Raw genomic sequence first — 8198 nt, forward strand, 5'->3', positions numbered from 1 at the left:
CCTGCAGCTAAGATCACGATCCCAGCGTCCTGGGATCGAGCCCCGTGTGGAGCTCCTTGTTCAGCGGGGAGCCTGCTTCTCCCTCTCCCTGCTGCTCCCCCTGCTTGTTCTCTCTCTCTGTCTGTCAAATAAATAAGATCTTTAAAGAAAAGTTTTAATATATGGCCTAATACATCCTGTTTTGTAATTAACTGATTACTTTCTGGGGTCTTGAGTATCTTCAAACTGAGAAAAGTATGATTGTATCTGAGACTTCATATTCACAGAAGACACTACTTGAATTCATCAACAAAAAAAAACATACTTTTAGACCATATTTTACATGTAATCTACATATTTAAAGAATATAAACTTCATTATGAGTTATGGATTTAAACACCACTATAAATGACATGGGACTAGAACTTGGGGTGCCTGGCTGGCTCAGTTGGTAGCGTATGTGACTCTTGATCTGAGGGTTTGAGTTCAAGCCCTACACTGGGTGTAGAGATTACTTAAAAAATAAAATCTTAAGGGTGCCTGGGTGGCACAGTCGGTTAAGTAACTGCCTTCGGCTCAGGTCACGATCTCAGAGTCCTGGGATGGAGCCCCATGTCGGGCTCCCTGAGCCTGCTTCTCCCTCTCCCTCTCCCTCTCCCTCTGCTGCTCCCTCCTCTCGCTCTCTCTCTGTCAAATAAATAGATAAAAATAAAGAAAGAGAAAAAGAAAGAAAGAAAGAAAGAAAGAAAGAAAGAAAGAAAGAAAGAAAAGAAGAAGAAGAAGAAGAAGAGAAAGAAAGAAAGAAAGAAAGAAAGAAAGAAAGAAAGAAAGAAAGAAAGAAAGAAAGAAAGAAAGAAAGAAAAAGAAAAAGAAAACACAAAGGGCTCGAAACCTAGGGGAGCTGATGATAAATCGAAGTTTGAAGAACCAGGAGAAACTCCAGGGGCGAGAGTGTATGTCTACTCAAGCAGACAGCAAATTCGCCCTTCCTCTGTCTTCTCTGAACAGAGGGTTCTGGTCACGTCCTCCCCAGACTGGATGATCCCCAACTGCGTTGATGAAGGTGATCTTTTTACTCAGTCTACCAATTCAGATGCTAATCTTCTGGAAACATCTTCAAAGACACACCGAAAAGTAATGTTTTACCAGCTCTCTAGGCATCTCTTAGCCCACACTGGCACGTAAAATTAACTGTCACACCCATCAGCAGGTCAATGAAGAAACAAATTACGTTATAGCCATACAACGAATCTCACTCCACAATAAAAAGGAACCAACAATCGATAGTCACAACCACATGGATGAATCTCAAAATAATTTTGTTGAATGAAAGAAGCTCTGTATTATTTCATTTATAAAAAACTCGAGAAAACGCAAACTAATATAGAGTGACAGAAAACATCTCAGTGGTTTCCTGGGTGAGGAGAAAAGGCTGGGTTACAAAGGAGCAACAGGAACGCTTGGAGGTAATAAATATGTTTATTATCTCGATGCAGCTGTAGTTTCATGGATGAGCACATATTACCAGAACTCTCCAAATTATACACTTTATATATGTACATTTTATTGGGCCTTGATTACGTTTCAATCAAGCTGTCGTACGTTGGCTGAATTGGTGAGTCTCACGTCCTAGGAACTCTGTAGACATTCAGGGATACTGACAAGTAATACGAGAGCAACCTTTTCATGTCCAAATCACATTTCTTGGACACAGAATTGGTGAGTTTCTTCGTTTTTTGTTTTGTTTTGTTTCCATGGAAGCAGAGCCTGAGACAAGGGCTTGGACGTATGTAGTTCCTCTGGGAGGAGCTCCCAGAAAGGAGTAAGGAGTGGGGAAAGTGACCTAAGGAGAAAAGCGGACCAGGGGTTGCCTGCAGACTGATAGGGGGAAGGGCAGTAGTCAGAGGACTAAGGGGCTCAAGGAAGATTTTGGGGGGAGATGGGCACCCTCATTACGTCGACTGTGGTGAAGATTTCATGGTGCATACATATGTCAGATCGTATCAAATTTATACTTTAAATATGTGGGCTTATTGTATATCAATTATACTTTAAAAAAGCTGTGTTTTAAAAAATATTCCTCATGTTTTCCAGTGTAAAATAGACTTGTGTGAATATTTATAACTTTGTCCAACTTGCTCTGTCCTTTGGTAAAACAAACCTGTTGGATTCAGCTTCCAGCTCAGAGGACTAGTGCTGATTTGTCCTTCTGCTGTGAACAACCAGAGAGCTAGGCGAAGTGTGTTAAGCAACTATCCGTTGTACACGATGCATTAGTTTGCTGGAGCCGCTTTAACGAAATAGCGCAGATTGGATGGCTAAAACAACGTAAATTAATGTTCTCCAATTCCGGAGGCCAGAAGTCCAAGATCGAGGGGTCAGGAGGTTCGATTTCTTCTGAGGCCTCCCTTTTTGGCTTTGCCAACGGCGTTGTTCTACTGTGTTCTCACACAGCCTTTGCGTACGACCTCTGTAACTCTTCCCCTTCTTGTAAGAACACCAGTCTTACCGGTTTAGAGCCCAAACTGATGACCTCGTTACCTGTCGAAAGGCCCTGTCTCCAAATACAGTCACGTTCTGATAAGTACTGGAAGATAAGACTTCCATGTATGAATCTGGGAGGGATACGAGTCAGTGCATAACAAACAGGGAAACAGGCCGAGCGGCTCTGTGATCCCGAGAGAGAGAGAGAGAGAGAGAGAGAGAGAGAGAGAGTGTAATAAACGAGGTGAGTGCTTGTCCAGCAATCTGCCTGGAGGCATTGTCCGACTCACTGCAAAGGAAGGAGGCCCCAAGCCCAGCATGATAGTCTGGCTGCCCTGAGGAAAAGAGACGGTGTTTGATGAGGCTGAAGCCGCTGGAATTTGGGGAACAGACTACTAGAATGGAGGAAGCTATGCAGAGAAAGAAATCTGTATAAAAATCCGTGGCAGAACACTGAGCTGTGCACATACAGAACGAGACTCCACAAGGTCAAAGAACAATTATTTAAAATTGAACAACCGAAGAGTTGTAAGATGAACCTAGAGCTTGCACAGACCCGGGAAACATTTGTGTTCTGTCTAAAATAGAACACGATTCAACAACGGGGGCATCCAGCAGAGACACTAGAATTAGCTCCTGGAAAAAAGGCCATATATACATATATATGTCATTTTCCCTAACTTTTGAATTTGTTTAAAATATATTTGAGTGTTTAGGCAACAATAATGCATTTCTAGGGGCGCCTGGGTGGCACAGCGGTTAAGCGCCTGCCTTCGGCTCAGGGCGTGATCCCAGCGTTATGGGATCGAGCCCCACATCAGGCTCCTTCGCTATGAGCCTGCTTCTTCCTCTCCCACTCCTCCTGCTTGTGTTCCCTCTCTCGCTGGCTGTCTCTATCTCTGTCAAATAAATAAATTCTTTAAAAAAAAATAATGCATTTCTAGGGGTTATAACACAAGTAGAAATAAAGTATGACAATAACACAAAGGATGGGGAAAAGATGTGTTCAGGTTCCAACTTCTATGTGAAGTGGTATGTAATTGTCAGTAAAGAGTAGTAAGTTAAAGGTGCTACTGAATCTTTAGAGCAAGCACTAAGACAAACTGAGGAGTAACTAATAAGTCAGTAGAAAGAATAAAATGGAATACTAAAAGTATTCAATTTATCCAAAGGATAGCAGGAAAAGAGGGAAAAGAAACAACAGAATAGAAAACACATAAGATAGGAGACTTAAGTCTAACCATATTGCTAATTACATTAAATATATGGCCTGAAGTGGACTCCAATTGAAAAATAAAGACTGTCGAATTGGCTGAAAAAGCAAGATTCAATATGCTGTCTATAAGAAATGAACTTTAGGGGCACCTGGGTGGCTCAGTCAGTTAAGCGGCTGCCTTCGGCTCAGGTCATGATCCCAGGGTCCCGGGATTGAGCCCCACATCGGGCTCCCTGCTCAGTGGGGAGTCTGCTTCTCCCTCTATAGCCTACCCCCCTCCCCCGCTCCTGATATCTCTCTCACTCTCACAAATAAATAAGATCTTTTAAAAAATGAACTTTAAATATGATAAAAGAGAGCTCCAATCTTGTGGAGGATGGCAAGGAGTAACAAGACTCCAAGGAAGATGACGAAACAAGAAAGCTCATTAGCTGGCCAAAATTCCATATGTGCTAAAAATGAAACTCAATGGATCCAAATAAGACAGGTTCTTTAAAAAAAAAAAAAATTTTTTTTTAAGCTCTATGCCCAACATGGGCCTTGAACTCACAACCCCGAGATCAAGAGTCCCATGCTGTACGACCTGAGCCAGCCAGACACCCCAAGCCAGGTTCTTTTTTTTTTTTTTTTTTTTAAGATTTTATTTATTTATTTGACAGAGAGACAGCCAGCGAGAGAGGGAACACAAGCAGGGGGAGTGGGAGAGGAAGAAGCAGGCTCATAGCGGAGGAGCCTGATGTGGGGCTCGATCCCAGGACCCTGGGATCACAGCCTGAGCCGAAGGCAGACGCCTTAACGACTGAGCCACCCAGGTGCCCCCAAGCCAGGTTCTTTTTACTCACAGCACAGCAAACAGCAGGGTGACACCAGATGCCCTACTCTCCGTCTGGTTTCAGAGGAAAAGAAAATCCTCCTGCCAAGGGTGATCCATCTACTTGCACTGTGGACTCAATACTCTCCTCTGCCCCCAAACCTTTGTTTTTCAGAGTATCTTCTTTCCTGTCCTTAGTCTCTTTCATGAACTCTTGTACTCAGCCCTGAATCCTGGTGTTCTCCGAGGCGCGGCCTCAGATTCCCCCTCTTCTGTATGCTCCCTGGACAATCTTACTGATGCCCATGACTTCAGCTGTTACCTATATGCTAACGATGCCCAAATAAACACCGCAAGCCCAGCAGTCCTCCCTGAGCTTCATGTGAACGTCCGGTTTTGGACTGTGTGGTACGCCACAGACACCCCTTCCAGAGTCGAGGCCCTTGCTGCTCCCCCAGCTTTCTTACAGGCTCATGAACTGTATCCCTTTCTGGGAATTGTCCTCAGTTGAAGGAGATGCCTCATCCAAGTTTACGCCCACCCTTCCCCCCACTCCACTAGAGACAGCCAATATCCAGTGGGACAAAGAGGCTTGGCCCCCTTCCGTCAATTTGGGACAACTCTGAAGGGCCATTTCATGAATGGCTGAGACCTCTGTTGTAACATCAAACGTCAACTTCCCCTCTGTCTAATCCTGCTTCCTTTCTATCTGTCACATGTATTATTGCTGAGTGCACTGCTCGTTTAATCTCCACACAAATCTCCATTTAAAACAATATCCAGGACCATCTGGCTGGCTGTCAGTGGAGCGTGCAACTCTTAACCTTGGGGTCATGAGTTCGAGCCCCATGCTGGGCATAGTACTCAAAAATAAATAAAACAATATCCAACTGCCTTCTACTATATAGATCATTCTCTTTATTTCCATGCTGCAGCATATGGCTAGGAGTAGTAAATGGTGAGAATAATTTAAACTTAGGTACCTACATAAAGTGTCTGACATAGAAGTGGAACATATGAAAATGTTAAGTTTCTCCCCCTTTACACCTGCGTAGACCTCCCCACCAGAAGAGCATCTTGAGGATAGGACGTCTTTTCATCTTGAGGATAGGACGTCTTTTCATCTTCATTCTCTCCACTTATTTAAATACATGTCTGGCACAAAAGAGACAACAAAATCTCTTGCAGGTAAGTGATTGTTTCATGGCCTTTTGGCTAAATCAAGCGTATGCTGGTAAGTGAGAAAATGAACAAGTAACTAGTTAGCCTATGAATTTCAAGACCTTAGTGGTCTCAAAACATATCTGCACTGAGAGAATAAATACTAGTCAAAAAACAAAAACCCAAAAATTGTACCTGCAAATTCTGACACTCCTCCCATTGCAGGGGGTTGGTATTTCCCCTCCCCTTAAATCTGGTTGGGACTGTGACTGTTTTTGACCAAGTGTGAAAGCGACAAACCCAAGTCAGAGAGGTCATGCAGCTTCCATCAGGTCTTCTTGGGATGCTTACTCTAAGGGAAGCCAGCTGCCATGTAAGTTTGACTACCCTGAAACGGTCATGCTGAAGCCATTGGCACACCGGTCAACAGCCCCAGCCAAGCTCTTGGCCAACAGTCAGCTTCTGCCAGTTGCCAATAAGCCATCTTAAATGTAAAGCCCAGACCCCAACCAAAATGGCCAAGTCAAGCCGTTTCTAAATTCCTGACCCACAAGACTGATTAAAGTACCAAAATACTTTGCGTAATGTATTATACAGCATTAGTAATCAGAACAATTCCTGCGTTTAAGAGTAGTTTGCTCTAATTTTTGCCTAGGGCATGAATCTCAGAATCACCTTATCAATTTCAAAAAGTCAGCTGGGACTGTGTTGAATCTATGCATCAATTTGGGGAATATTGCCATGTGAAGTTATTTGAGAGAGCAAGAGTGCAAGAGTAAGGACAAGTGGGAGGCAGAGACGGAGAAGCAGACTCCCCGCTGAGCAGGGAGCCTGATGTGGGACTCAATCCCAGGACCCCGAGATCATGACCAGAGCCAAAGGCAGACACTGAGCCACCCAGGAGCTCCAACTGTTAAGTCTTTATATCCATGAACACGAGATGTTTTTCCATTTGAACCTTTCATTTCTTCCCAGTCTTTTTCATGCTCAATCTCTTGGTAGTTTGTGTTATCCTTCCTCTTGCCTCAGGAACGTTTGGAATTCATTTTAGATGCAGAATATTACAGCCCCATGTATCATTTGCTAAAATCATGTGGACTTTGTCACATTTTGAGCTCCGAGCTTTCTTGGGCTTGCTTTCTCCCACCTTGTCTCCGTACCTAACGTTTGTCCGGCATTGTGCCAAGTCCTAAAATGCCAATATTCCAACATACGACTGATAGGATTAAGAATCCCTATTTAATTAATACAAGGCTAAGTAACTTGTCGAAGCCTTTCCCAGACCTCCCAATCCCTTCAGTACAAAGGACCTACTACTAATTTTCCGCCATGGACTCCACGGTCTAAAACCTTACCGGAATGAACATCCTCCTCTATTTCTTGCTATCAAGTATAAAACTACCTATCACACACCTAATTACCCAGTATAAAGGGGGAATCAACTTGCTGCCTGTGAACCCTGGTGACTAATACATTTTAGAATACCGTGTGTTCCTTTCATGCATCACTTTCTACCCACCGCCCAAAGAAATGTTCGTTTTATCGATAAGCAAACAACTGCGGCAACCTGGCAGATAGTACAGCTAGACAATAGTTCTACACCTGGAACTCCAGCAATGAAGACCTCCTCATGCCTCTAACCACATGGTACTGCAGAGAATTTTTGTCTTGAGAGCCATGAGGCTCCTAAGGTGGCAGAGTTAACAAAGTTGAACCAAAAAAAAAAAAAAAAACAAAAAACCAAGGGGCGCCTGGGTGGCGCAGTCGTTAAGCGTCTCCTTCAGCTCAGGGCGTGATCCCAGCGTTCTGGGATCGAGCCCCACATCGGGCTCCTCCGCTGGGAGCCTGCTTCTTCCTCTCCCTCTCCCCTGCCTGTGTTCCCTTCTCTCGCTGGCTGTCTCTGTGTCACATAATAAAATCTTAAAAAAAAAAAAAAAAAAAAAAAAAAACCAAAACCAAAAAACTGAGGGACGCCTGGGTGGCTCGGTCGGTGCAAGTCCGCCCGCCTTCGGTGAGGGTCACAATCCCGGGGGTCCTGGGATCGAGTCCCACATCATGCTCCTTGCTCAGCAGGAACCTACTTCTCCCTCTGCCTCCTGTTCCCCCTGCTTATGCTCTGACACAATAAAATCTTTAAAAATAAAGGACTGAGAAGATTCTGAATTTGGGATGGCTGGCCTCTTGTTTAAAGATACGCCAAACACAGTGTGGAGGACTAGGAGCATGAGATTAACCAAAGCGTCTTGATCTCATCCCTGCCTGGTACTGAGAACACACAGGTTTTCAAAGCAAATCCCACGGGAGCAGTGACTGCGCTTTGACTTTCACTCTCTTCCTTTGTGCTTTTGCAAGGAACCCTGAACAAGATGTTCTCAATTCTGAGCTCCCGCTAATTACAGCAAGCTAACGATCAGTGCTTCCTGAAATTCTGCACTATTAGTAATGTGGCCCACAGAGACATAGCAACAGAATTACCTTTTAAATTATGCTTCACCCCTTTTCCTGAACAAATGCTTAAGCGGGTACCAGAGAGCCCTTCTTACCTCT

The sequence above is a fragment of the Ursus arctos genome, unplaced genomic scaffold (assembly GCF_023065955.2).
Source record: "Ursus arctos isolate Adak ecotype North America unplaced genomic scaffold, UrsArc2.0 scaffold_32, whole genome shotgun sequence".
NCBI lineage: Eukaryota > Metazoa > Chordata > Mammalia > Carnivora > Ursidae > Ursus > Ursus arctos.